Here is a 14,195-nt window from a genome sequence, read left to right on the forward strand (position 1 = left end):
TTAAGCGTCTGCCTTCGGCTCAGGTCATGATCCCAGGGTCCTGGGATCGAGTCCCGCATCGGGCTTCCTGCTCCTTGGGAGCCTGCTTCTCCCTCTGTTTCTCTCTGTCTCTCATGAATAAATAAATAAAATCTTTAAAAAAAAAAAAAAAGTAACCAGAATAGCCCTGTATGTATACAGGAAATTAAATTTATAGTAAAAGGAAAACTTCCTGTAGAGAAAACTCCAGGCCTAGGTGGCATTACTGGTAAATTCTTTCAAATATTTAAGGTAAACATAAAACCAGTTCTACATAAACTCATCCAGAACAATTAAAAAGGATAGAGTACTTCCTAGCTCATTCCATGAGGCAGGCATTACCCTGATACCAAAGTCAGACAAATATAACACAAGAAAAGAAAGCTATACGCTGATATCCCTCACGAACATAGATGCAAAATTTCTAAGGAAAACCTCAGCAAATCAAATCCAACAATATACAAGTGGGGTTTATTCTAGGAACGCAAATCAGTTTAACACTCAGAAAATCAACTCAATTAATTGACAATATTAAATTTAAAAAGAAAAATCACATCATCATCTCAATAGATACAGAAAAATCATCTGACAAAATCCAATAGTCATTCATGATTTTCAAAACCCCAGCAAACTAGGAATCAAAGGAATTTTTCTCAGCCTGATAAAGGACATCAAACTTAATGCTGAGAGACTGAATGTCCTCCCTCCAGGACCAGGGACCAGACAAGGATATCTCTTCTCAAACTTCTATTTAACCTTGTTCTGTAGGTTGTAGCCAGTGTGATAAGGCAAGAAAAGAATCAAAAGGCATCCAGATTGGAAAGAAAGAGCAAACCATTCTTACTCACAGAAAACATGATCACCTATGAAGAAAATCTGACCAAATACTAAAACAGTATTCTAATTAAAATGAGCTTAGTAAGATTGCAAGATACAAGATCAATATAGACAATGAACTGTATTGCAGTACACCAGCAAAGAACAATTACTTTGAACTTTAAAATGTCACTTACAATAACATCAAAAATATTAAATAATACATAGATATAAATATGGCAAAAGATGTTCAAAACTGTACACTGAGATCTACAAAACACTGATGAGAGAAATTATAAAAGACTTAAGTAAATGGAGAGATACACAGTATTCATTGATTGAAAGATCCAATATTAAGATATTAATTTTCTCCAAGTTGATCATTACGTTCAACACAATCCCAATTAAAATTCCACCAGGTTGGGGCACCTGGGTGGCTCAGTTGGTTAAGCGACTGTCTTCGGCTCAGGTCATGATCCCAGGGTCCTGGGATCGAGCCCCGCATCAGGCTCCCTGCTCAGCGGGAGGCCTGCTTCTCCCTCTCCCACTCCCCCTGCTTATGTTCCCTCTCTCGCTGTGTCTCTCTCTGTCAAATAAATAAAATCTTTAAAATAAATAAATAAATAAATAAATAAAATCTTTAAAAAAAAAAATCCCACCAGGTTTTTTTGTAGAAATTGGCAAACTGATTTTTAAAATCCATATGTTCTTTGTACACATTTATTTTTAGTCCTCAACTGATACCTTATTTATCTGTGGAAGTTTGAGGGAGGTATTGGGTTGGGATGGAGCACATCATAATATTTGTCATTAAATTAATGGGAAATTTTTTTATTTAATGGCTTTCCCGTTCACAGAAAGGCGCTCGTGAACAAATAAATATTTTTAAGCATGGAATACATGTATGCAGGCTTTTGTCTCCAAGCTGTCCACCACTGTTCTTAGTCTTTGTTCTTGTGGCAGTTTAGGATTTTTATATCAGACGTCCTCTTAAGTCCTTATGTCAGACAGACAAGTCCCTCTTTGCTGGTCTTTGTATCAGGCTGACGCTGTCCTACTTGTGGACCTCTGTACTTCGCTATCAGTGCAGAGTGAGTACGTCAAGCGTTTCAAACTCCCAGCTGCGAATGTGCTTGGGATTGCCCTGGATGCCTTGGTCTATTTGGGGAAGATTGGCACCTTTGTTGTATGAAAGCATCACCGCATGAGATGGCTGTCTGTTTACTCTAAACAGTGTCTCCCAGGGTCCTTGTTTGAGTCTTGGATTTTCCACAGGGAGGCCTGAAATATTCCTGTTCCATTAATTTCTAGATACCCCCAGTTTTGTTACGATGATAAGTGGTGTCTTGTGTATATCTTACTGTATTTTTCTTGTTGGTGATTGCCAGCCTTATGAGCAGGTGCCTGGTCTCTCCCCAACTTCCACAGCCCTCAGGGCATCCTCCAAGATTTATTTCTCCTGTTTGAGAATTTTGTGGGCAAAGCGAGTGTTTCTGTGGCAAATATTCTAGATATTCTGAGGCTTGTTGTTTCTGAAATGATCTTTATTCCACCTTCACATTTAAATACTAATTATACCCTATAAAATCCTCTATGCCAAGTTATGTGTCTTTTATGCTTTCAGAATATAATTCTTTGTTCATATAATTCTTGGAGGATGTTATGAATCTCTTTCTTATCTTGTAGGTGGTCTGCAGGTTACTCCGGAACTTTCCAGAACTTTGGCATTTGCAAGTATCACTAGGATGCATCTGGTTTCTTCCTCATCTGTCCTGTTGGCTCCTGAGAGCCCTTGCTTGCGTTTCTTTAATTCTGAGGCACTTACTTCATTCCTTCCGCAAACATTTCCTGCTCTCCTCTCTCTTGTCCCCGTGTGACTGCTCTTGACCGGTCAGCCTATTTGTGCTTGTCTACCTGATCCCTGCATGTGACGACTCACCTCCCTGATGTGTCTTCTGCAGTGTCCCTGCTCCATGTGCCCACTTGCTGTGTCGCTCAACTGCTGTATTTCCCACACCTACCACTGGCCCCTGGCTCCCAGGATGTGCCTTCTCATCCCTTCTTCATGTCACGAACACTGCCCCTTGTGTTTGCGGGTTTCTGTCTGGATTCCTTGACCCTCTTGCCCCATCTGTGTCAGATGTTCTGCTCCGAATGCTGCGTGAGCATCGGACTGTGGCTTCTCTCTTCCAATGGTCTGCCCGGGAATTCAGGTTCCTACCCCAACGACACCACTCTGCTGGGTGACGCGTATGGGGGAGGGCTGACACCTGGCCTGGTCTGGGTCCCCCAGGCTGTCAAAGAACAGGGGAGGGGCTTGTGTTTCTCTTTTATTTACTTGCAACATATCTATAGGTTCCCTTCCTCTGAGATAGTCAGGCGGGGGAGAGGAGGCGGGGGGAGGGAGTGAGGGTCAAGGACGAGGACGCACCGGCAGGGTCAGGAGATAGCTCACGTGAAGCGAGGGAAGAACAAGGTGTACGTGTTGAGGATGATGGAAGCCAGGTGCCGCGGTCAGAGAAAGGAGTGACAAATATGGAACGGGCGAGTCCAGTACAGACCCTGCAGTGCTGGGCTGGAATCCGAGGAATCGCCGTAAAGTCGTGATTTTTAATGTAGAAAGATGGACAAACAGAGAATGAGATGTAGAGGCGAGAGAGAGAGTTCCCAGCTGAACAAGCTAGGAGAGCTGATGCCCAGATGGTGCCGAGGGCACCCAGCCTCCAGATCTTGGCTTTTAAATACCGTTGTCCTCTAGAAGGACCCAGAGCTTCCTGGGGCCATGGCCGATTCCAGGCCGGGGGAGGGACCGTCCAAGACGAACCTGGAACAGCTTGTAGCGGAAAGTAAGAAAGCTGTTCCAAACCTTGTGGGGACCGATCAAAACGACGGAGGAGCCAGCTTCAAGGGGCTCCTACCAACCTACCTGGGACAACGTGGGCATCAAAACAAATGAGGGTAGCAGATCACAACCCATCGCACGAAAGTCTTTCTAGCCGCTCACAGGAGAGCCCGTGGGTATTTTCCAGATGGCATCTGCCCCTAAGTCCTTCTGGGGCCAGAGCCCTGCTCCCTGTGCCCCAGCCCAGGACCTCTGTGTCCTGGGAGGGGATGAGAGCGGGGAACCTGGCAGGATCTCCCCGGCTGCACCATCCAGGGCTCTATCACACCACCGGGGGCCCCGGGCACGACTCAGAACCTGAGATTGTGTTTCCTGGCCTGCGGTGTAGACCCCCTGCCTCTGCAGTCAGCCTGGACCGCCCGCCCTGCCCACCGCCACCAGGCGAGCCAGCAGATCCCAGACTGCAGGGAGGTCCTCGGAGCAACTTCTGAGCAAAGCAGAGAAGGCCACCACCATGTCCACCTTCCAAAGCTCACATCCATCACCTGACCCACGTCCCCTGACCCCCGACCCACAACGTGGCAGGGAGGTGATTCTGGGAAATACACCAAGGGTGACACCGTGCCGCCCGCCACGCCCTCCCTCTGCCCCTCAGCCACTTCTTTTTTTCACAAAAACATAGTTTTATTGAGATATAATTCACATACCATGAAATTCACTCTTCCAAAGTGTCCAGTTCTACGGCTTTTAGTATATTGAGAGTCAGGCAACCACCACCACTCCTTAATGTTGGAACATGGTCAGCTCTGAAAGGAAACCACATGCCTCTGAGCAGCCACTCCCCGCCTCAGCCCTAGCCCTGGCAGCCGCACCCCTGCTTTCTGTGTCCCGCGTGCCTTTTCCATCCAACTTCCAGATAAAGACAAAGTAAAGCCAATCTCCCACCTGGAGAGACGCAGCTGAAACTGCACAACGGGAACACCCCCTCCCGGGAAGGGCCCACCCCTTGTCCAGCTGAGTAGCACCCCATGTCCACGTCCCAGGCTTCCAATCCTGAGATGTGACGTCAACTGAGCACGTTTATACTGAAGCGTAAGGGTGGAGAAGAAGAGCACGGGACTGCACTCAGACCCCATGGTGTCCTGGCAGGTAAGGTAGGAGCGTGGACCACTGCTGCGGGCTTGGCTGAGCAGCGGGCCATGGGGTCCCAGCCATGTCGTAAGCACCTTCCTCCACCCCAGCCCATGATCTCTCCATCGGCACAGTCAGCTGATCGCGGCTCCTTGCCTCGTGGGAGGACCCGAGCCTTCATTCCTGGAGGGTCCGGGCCAATGGCTGTGATTTTTCTGTTGATTTTAATCACAGGACATAGGAATCCGAGGTGCTCCAGGGGATCACCTGCATTCCAGACATACTCCTCCTCAGCCCCGTTGTGTAATAATCCCTCTCCCTCCGATAGGATCGGCTCCCCCGGCCTGCGTGGTAAGCCCCCTCCACCTGCTGTTTCTCCAGCACAGGGATCCCGACGTGGCCTGGTGGCTGTCTCAGCTTCCAGCTTCCTATGTGTCCTCCAGTAGGAGCCCCTCCCTTGGGTGCCCGGACTTGTAGACAAGGGGAGCCTGGAGTCAGGGGCGGGAGGGCACGATCTCAGCCGTGGGGCTCCATTAGGTAATAGCAACCACAGCCAACCCCCCCCAACTCTGCAGCCACAAATCAGAGCCACGAGAGCAAACATGGATCCAGAGTGTGTGCCCTGCACATTGGAGGATGCTGTCCCCACCCTGCAAAGCATTGCCACTCATCAAGTGCGCCAACGGAGTCCTCAAAAGGCCACGTCGCGTCCTAAGGGGCCGGGCCCCATTGCCCCACCCCACTGGCTGTGACGCGAGCCTACTTGGCCAGAAGGAAAGTTCCGTGAGACGCCATGACTGCGAAGAAAGCACTCTGTAAGTCCACAGGGGGGGTTGGGCAGAAGCGCTGTGGCCAGGGAAAGCGGATCCACGCTGAGTCGGGATCTATTCTGGTGAGGCCAGAGTGGTGCCCGTTCCTGGATGGAGACCGTGCAGTGCGATCCACTGCCGCGGGGAAGCTGGTGGGCCCCCCGCATGGTACTGGGGTGTCAGTGCTGTCCCTGCAGAGTAGGAGTCCCCATGCATAAGCTCCGTCCCAGCGGCCATGTATGGTCCCTTCACTCAGGAGCCCACCTGCCGGCGGCAGCGGCTGGGAGGGAGGCTGGCTGATGCCCACAGAAGGGTCATCTTATCTACCTGCTACCTGAGCTTCTCCTCGGCGGAGGCAGGCAGCTCTCCAGCAAGAGTTCACACAGGTCACAGATCTCTCCCCCTTCTGGGCCCTTTTGCAGAAGTCGAACCACACGCCTCCTTCCCACACCTCCTGCTACCAATTTTCCAATTGCGTTCCTTCCACGTCTCACGTCCGAGCCACCTCGGCAATTGACAGAGGCCCTGTCTGGGTCCTGCTTCTTCAGGTGCAGGAGGGGTGGGATGGGGTCTCTACTTAGCAGGGTGTCCCAGGGCTCACCACTTCCTGCTCACCGGGCTGGTCCGTGCAACACCATCAGGTATGGGCCCAGCGTGATGGGCCCAGCATGCTGTCCTGCAGGACGGAGAGCCAGCTGGACGCCTGTGGGCTAGACCTGCCAGAGGTAGGAGGGGCTGCGCTGGGGGTAGAGAGCAGCCGGCTCTTGGGGGCCTGTATGAAGGGCTATGGCAGGGAGGGGGGAGCAGACCCATCACCAGCACAATGGCCAAGAACATCAAGAACTGTGGAGAGACCTCAATGAGATCCCACCTCACACCAGTCAGAATGGCTAAAATTAACCACTCAGGAAATGACAGATGTTGTTGAGGATGCGGAGAAAGGGGAACCCTCCTACACTGTTGGTGGGAATGCAAGCTGGTGCAGCCACTCTGGAAAACAGTATGGAGGTTCCTCAAAAAGCTGAAAATAGAACTACCCTACAATCCAGCAATTGCACTACTGGGTATTTACCCCAAAGATACAAATGTAGGGATCCGAAGGGGCACGTGCACCCCAATGTTTATAGCAGCAATGTCCACAGTAGCCAAACGATGGAAAGAGCCTAGATGTCCATCAACAGATGAATGGATAAAGAAGATGTGGGATATATATACAAGGGAATAGTATGCAGCCATCAAAAAACACGAAATCTTGCCATTTGCAATGATGTAGATGGAACTAGAGGGTATTATGCTAAGTGAAATAAGTCAATCCGAGAAAGACAATAATCATATGATCTCACTCATATGTGGAACTTAAGAAACAAAACGGAGGATCATGGGGGAAGAGAGGAAAAAAATAGAACAAGACGAAACCAGAGAGAGAGACAAACCATAAGAGACTCTTAGCCATAGGAAGCACACTGAGGGCTGCTGGAGGGGGAGCGGGTGGAGGGATGGGGTAACTGGGTGACGGGCATTAAAGAGGGCACATGATGTCGTGAGCACTGGGTGTGATATAAGACTGATGAATCACAGGCCTATAGTTCTGAGACCAATAATACATTACATGTTAATTAATTGAATTAAAATTTTAAAAAATGTAAAAACAGAAACAAAAACAAAAAACTGTGGCGACAATGAGGAGACAGGGGACCAGGAGGAAACATTTGCAAACACGCCTCTGATGAGGCCTTGCCTGCGAAATACACAAAGGGCTCTGAGAACTCAAGAGAAAGAGAACAGCCCGATGTACGCAGGGGCAGAACCTGAGCACAGAGACCCGCAGAAGAGACGCATCACGCATCGTCGGGGACACGCACTGCAAACCAGCAGTAAGCTCCCTCTGCGCACCTGCTGGAACGGCCCAAATCCAGAACACTGGCAGCACCAGATGCTGGTGAGCACGCGGAGCCGCAGGAACGCTCATTTTTGTGGCTGGAGGGGACACACGGGGGGCAGCCACTCTGGGCGACAAAACGCCACATACCGTCACCACACGATCCAGCAGTCACACTCCCTGGTCTTTACCAAAGGAGCTGAAAGCTTATGTCCACCCAAAACCCGCCCCCCGGATGTTCACGGCAGCTTTTATTTATAGCTCTAGCCGCGACATTCATAACTGACCCAACTTGGAAGCAGCCAGGATGTCCTTCAGTAGGTGGATGGATAAACACACTGTGGCCCATCCAAACCCTGGCCTATGCATCTGTGACAAAAGAGAAAGGAGCCATGAAGCCATGGAAAGATAGGGAGGAACCTTAAAGGCATCTGACTGAGTGGAGGAAGTCGGTCTGAAAGGCTGCATCCTGTAGGATTCCAACTCTGTGACCTTCTGGAAAAGGCAAAACTACGGAGACTGTAAAAAAATGAGTGGCGGCCAGGGTTTGGGGGGAAGGAATGGATGAACAGGCAGAGCACAGAGGTTTGGGACAAGGACCCCTCTCCATATGACACCGTAGTGAGGGGTACGCGTGTGTCCACACCCCCAGGACGTACACCACCAAGGCTGGCCCCTCACATCAGCCGTGGGCTTCGGGGAATGAGGACGTATCGGCACTGGCCCCCGATGGTAACCAGGCCCCACGCGAACGCAGGGTATTGGTAACGGGGACACAGTGTGTGGGGAGAGGGGGCATAGGGGCACTCTCCAGCTACTGGTTCAACTTACCTGTCAACCCGAAGCTGCTTAAAAAATAACATCTATTTTTGGGCGCCTGGGTGGCTCAGTTGGTTAAGCAACTGCCTTCGGCTCAGGTCATGATCCTGGAGTCCCTGGATCGAGTCCCACATCAGGCTCCCTGCTCAGCGGGGAGTCTGCTTCTCCCTCTGATCCTCCCCCTCTCATGCTCTCTGTCTCCCATTCTCTCTGAGATTTAAAAAAAAAAAAAAATCTTTAAAAAATAACATCTATTTTTTTTTTGGCGGGGGGCGGTGGCGCCTGGCCAGCTCCATCGCTCGAGCTTGCGAAGCTTGATCTCGGGGTTGTGAGTTCGAGTCCCACATTGGGTGTAGAGATTATTTAAAATAAAGATCTGGGGGCGTCTAGGTGGTTCACTCCATTGAGCGCCCGACTGTTGATTTTGGCTAAGGTCATGGATCACAGGGTCGTGAGATCGAGCCCCACGTTGGGCTCCATGGCCAGCAGGGAGTCTGCTTGTCTCCTCCCTCTGCCCCTCCCCCATGCCTGCATGGGCTCGCGCGCTCTCTCAAATAAATAAACAAATACATAAATAAATCTTTAAAAATAAATAAAACTAAAATAAAAATCTTTTTTAAAAATCTGTTTTTGTTTTTCTTTTTTTTAAAGTCTGCACTAGATCCCTGTAACCACTGTCCTGCGCCCCCCACGACCCTCCTGGCCTCCGCACGGGCCAAACAGGCGAGGGGAGAGGAGCTGTGGTGGGAATCGCGGCCCCGCACCCTTCAAGTCCTGGGGGGAGGCTCCAGCCTCCGCACCACCCCCGGGGACACAGTATTGCCCTACAGGGACCCCCTTCCTGGGGAGGGGTGGCTCTGATGGCTGCACGTGGCCTTTCCCACCATCACAGCCGTCCCTCCACAGTCAGGGAACCCGTGTGGGAGCCTGCCAGCTGATGGGAATGTCGGCTCCAATTACGCTTTGGGGAGCTGGAGGGGCCGCCTCACGGTGGGGTTAGGACCCCCTGACCCCCATGCGAGGGGGGCCCTGGGTTGAGCTGCATCAATGGTCAGGCCTGCACGAGCCCTGCCCCGCCTGGTGGGGACAGGGATGTTCAGGGCCTCTGGGAATCGGGGTCAGTTCAGAGCAGGGTCCCGAGGTCCCCAAAGTCTACATAGCCCCCTGGGGCACAGTCACCCTGGTGAATGCTGTGGGTCCTGGGGAAGGTGGGAAGATGGTGACCAGCAGGGCCTCGGTGTCCTCCCTCCAAGCTGGGGTCTGGGTCCGTGAACTGGCTCGAGCCTCGGAGTTGACCAGAGTCAGGGGGCCGTGTGTCTCTGTTGTCGGGGTTCAGGTGGCATGTTTGCTTGCTTGACCCGAGCTTTTCACGTACTCCTATCAAGTGTGCCTTTATAGGCTGTCCTTCCGTTTCGGCTCTAGGGACACACGGTCCACTAGCTGAGATCACGGCCCCCATCACTGCCCTGCCTCTCGGCGACAGCCCCAGGGGCCTTCTGGCCGGGCCAGCCCTTGAGTCCACAGGTGCAGGGTCCTACAACGCTTCCTACAGAAGCAAGTGGCCGTCCCTTCCGCCCTCCGTGCAGCCCACCTCCGTGCTTCCTGACTCGGTGCCCACCCCCCGACCCACTCCTCCTTCATCTGCCGTAATCCGGAGCTGGGATGTGGGAGACCCCACTTCCAACCAGCCTACGCAAACGGTAGCCCTCAACCGACATTGCATGAGCCACCCGGGGTCAGCCAGTGCTGGGGGTGGGACAGGCCTGGGGGTCCCTGTCTTTCCTCCCACCCACGGCTCCGTGTGGCAGGGAAGACACTGCTGGGCGCCTCCCCCACAGCTCCTCCCCCAGAGAGTGACCTTTGGGGGTCACACATCCAACCCCAAGACCCATCACTGGGGCCAAGGAAGGCCACTGTGATTGACCAAACCTGGTCGTGGGTCACCTCTGCAGCCACCAGGCCCCATGCCAGGGGGTGTGGGCAGGGCAGATCCCCAACAGAAGGGGCACCCCAGGCCAGCCTCTACTCCTGCCCACCAAGCTGGCCTCTGGGCCGGGCATTCAGAGCAGGCTCTCAGCTGCCTCCCCCCGACCCCCCCGAGGCCTCCCAGTGCTTCTGCCTTCTGCTTCTCGTCCCCCATCCCTCCTGCCACCTGGAGGGTCCCCAACATTTTCCAAATTGTGTGTCGTATAGTCAGGTGAAGGCTGGGCGGAGGTCCTGCCCAGGAAGTGCCCACGCCTCCTGTTTTCCTCACCACCACCCCCACACGTCTATGCTTCTTCCCCCCGGGACCCCTGCCTGGCCTACGTGTTCCCCAGGCCTTCCTGCCCCTTCCACCGTGGGCCTCCCACCACTCCAGACGGGCCCACGGGGCTGCCGGGTCACATCTGTTTGATTCGCTGGTTTCCCCAGAGTTGATCAGAGTTGATCAGTACATAGGAGGTGAGCCTATGATGGATGCGGGCTTAGTCCGCCAGGGCCGCGGAACACCACACCACAGGCAGGCCTTCACCTGCGCACGTGTCTTCTCGCGGTTCCGGAGGCTGGAAACCCGAGGTCGGGCCCCCCGCCGTGGTTCCTGGGGAGACCCCCCTTCCTGGTCTGCAGACAGCACCCTCTCGCTGTGTCCTCGCAGGGACGTCACCAACCCCAGCCTCACACCCTCACGTAACCCCCACCCAGAGGCCCCCCTCCACCACCACCTGGGGGCAAGGCCAGGGCACGGAATCTGGGGGTGCAGCATCCAGTCTGTAGGGTGCTGGTACTGAGCCCACCACCCAAATATAAAGCCTCGTCTCATCCGACCCCTCACTCAGCTGTCAGCTCTACCCCGACCCTGTGCCCCGGCCTCCGGGAGACAGAGCGGCGGGTCCCCAGGACTCCCCAGCGTGTGGGGTCTGCAGCCTGATTGGGGCCGGGCCACGGATGGGGTGCTCCCCCGGCCCCCGGAGGGCGTGTGCATGGTGCCCTAGAGCCGTGCAGATTACAGGAGGCAGGGGGTGCTTGGCCATTCTCTTACCACGGGTTAAAGAAAATGCCAGGAGTGGGCTGGAAATGTTTGCCACGAAGTGGGGGCTGGGGACCACCGGCGGGGAGAGGGTCCAGTCCACACTCCTTGCTGAGGCCTGGGCCCAGGGTGGGGGCTGCTGGCTCCTGCCCCGTCCCCCCCCCCCCCGCTGACCCAGGGAAGCCCTAGGAGGTTTGGACGTCCTGCTCCCACACCCTGGGGGCCCCCAGCCCCTTGTCTCCTCCTTCACCAGGACACTTGGACACCAAGTCTCGGCCAGGTGGCGGGCAGACTGGGCAGGGCAGGGACTCCACGGTGCCCGGGCACCCCCTCCTGTTGGGGCTGCTCAGCGGGATGGAGGCCCCCTCCAAAGTTTGTCCCTGGCATTTGTGAGGCAGATGGAGGCCCTCGACCCCTCCCCAGGCCCCACCCCACCCATTCATGGGCAGGACAAGCTCTGTCCCAGAGTCTCGGGGGAGAAGGAGCCGCGCCCAGAGCCCTGAGCCTGGGGAGTGTCTGGGGCAGGGTGTGCCCTGCAAACCCAGGAGGGGGGGGCACTTCTGAAAGAAATGGGGCTCCTTGGGCTGTGTGGGTCCGAAGTGGCGTACACAGCTGACCCAGACTTAAGCCAATCATGACGGAGAGCCCCTGGCCCCACCCCAGGCTCGGGAGAAGCTGCCCCAGGTAGGGACATATCTGGGCTTCTGGGGAAAATTTCAGACTCAGGGCAAAGGGCAGAGAGAAGGCCAGAGGCTGTTCGGGTCCCCATGTGGCCCCCACAGGGCTCACGGCGCTCAGCCCCACCCCGGTGAGTGGCCCAGCCCACAGAGCTCCACACTCAGGGCTGTAGGGAGCTGATGAGCTCACCGGGCCCCAGGTGCGCTGAGGTGCTAACCTGCTCCTCTCCCTGGGTGGGGAAGGTGGTCCTGCTGCCCTCCCAGCCCTCTGCTTACTTCTGATGGAGTCGGGGGCGGGGGGCAACTCTCGCAGAGCTCCTTCCTGCGGCTGTCAGGAAGGAGGAGAGAGGCTGCCACCTCCTGGCCCAGGCAGAGCGACCGCCAAATGGCAAGGATCTGCTTCGGTGCCAAAGTCCCCTTACCCAGATTCCTAGGTAAACTGAGGCAGCAAGCAGCGATCAGGCAGGATAGAATGCTCAAGTGAAGAGCTGCAGGAATTAATAAAATGAAAGGGTAGGAGAGGGAGCAAGTGAATGAAGGGCCAGCGGGTGGGGGAAGGAGAAGGTGGGCAGGCGGGCAGGTGAGCCAGTGGGCAGGTGGGCAGGTGAGCAGGCGGGCAGGCAGGCAGGTGGGCAGGCAGGCAGGTGAGCAGGCAGGCAGGCAAGCAGGTGGGCAGGTGAGCAGGCGGGCAGGCGGGCAGGTGGGCAGGTGGGCAGGTGAGCAGGCGGGCAGGCGGGCAGGTGGGCAGGTGAGCCAGCGGGCAGGCGGGCAGGTGAATAAGTGGGCAGGTGGGCAGGCAGGCAGATGAGCCAGTGGGCAGACAGGCAGGCGGGCAGGTGAACAGGTGGACAGGTGGGCAGGCAGGTGGGCAGGTGAACAGGAGGACAGACGGGCAGGTGAACAGGTGGGCAGGTAAACAGGCGGGCAGGTGGGCAGGTGGGCAGGCGGGCAGGTGGGCAGGTGAACAGGTGGGCAGGCGGGCAGGTGGGTAGGCAGGTAGGTGGGCAGGTGGGCAGGTGAGCCAGTGGGCAGGTGAACAGGTGGGCAGGCAGGCAGGTAAACAGGTGGGCAGGTGGGCAGGTGAATAGGTGGGCAGGTGAACAGGTGGGCAGGTGAACAGGCGGGCAGGTGGGCAGGTGGACAGGTGGGCAGGCGGGCAGGTGAACAGGTGGACAGGTGGGCAGGCGGGCAGGTGAACAGGCGGGCAGGTAAACAGGCGGGCAGGTGGGCAGGTGGACAGGTGGGCAGGCGGGCAGGTGAACAGGTGGACAGGTAGGCAGGCGAGCAGGTGAACAGGAGGGCAGGCGGGAGGTGAACAGGCGGGCAGGTAAACAGGTGGGCAGGTGGGCAGGCGGGCAGGTGGGCAGGCCAGTACTTGACGTCCCTGAATGAGTGGACAGGCAGAGCCAGCTCCTACGTGCCTGCTCCCCTCTGTGCTATGAGCCTGGGGTGCTGGACAAAACCATGTTTTTAAATAAAATATATTGTAGGACAGTTTTAGATTTACAGAAAAGTTGCAAAGGTAGTACAGGGAGTTCACATGTACCCTACACCCAGCTTCACCTCATACCAACATCTGACATGGGTATGGGACACATCACAATGAATCAATGGCTATTGACCCATTATTGTCCACTGAAGTCCGCACTCTATTCCGAGTGTCTCAGTTTTTCCCTAATAGCCTGTTTCTGTCCCAGGTTCCCATCTAGGGCACCCCGGGACATTGAGTCCTCATGTCTGTGACAGCTTGTGATGACCCGGACAGTTCCAAGGCAGACAGGTCAGGCACGCCGTAGGACGCCCCTCAGTTGAAGTTTGTCTGGTGTGTGTGTGTCACGGTCAGATTGGGCTGTGGGTTTGGGAAGAGGACCCCAGGGTGAAGCGCCCTCCCACCCCATCGGGTCCGGGCCCGTGCTCCCCACCTGACTCATCCCCGTGACGCTGGCCTTGCTCACTTGGCAGGGTGTGCGTCAGGTGCAGCCTTCCATCCCGTGGTCTCAGGAAGGAAGTCGCTGTGACAGTCACACCCGAGGGGCGGGGGTTGGGCTTCCCCCCCCAATGGGGGCGCATCCGTGCACAGTGTCTGGGATTCTCCCGGCCGGCAGAGGCACCAGGAACTGCCATACCCTCAGAGGTCCTGGTGCCTTGGCAGGAACTGACCTCTCTCTCTCTCCGCCACCCTTTCCTCTACTCCATC

Source organism: Mirounga angustirostris, unplaced genomic scaffold, assembly GCF_029215605.1.
Source record: "Mirounga angustirostris isolate CCGP_5_RB_7025 unplaced genomic scaffold, mMirAng1.0.hap1 SCAF_13, whole genome shotgun sequence".
In the NCBI taxonomy this organism is placed as follows: Eukaryota; Metazoa; Chordata; class Mammalia; order Carnivora; family Phocidae; genus Mirounga; species Mirounga angustirostris.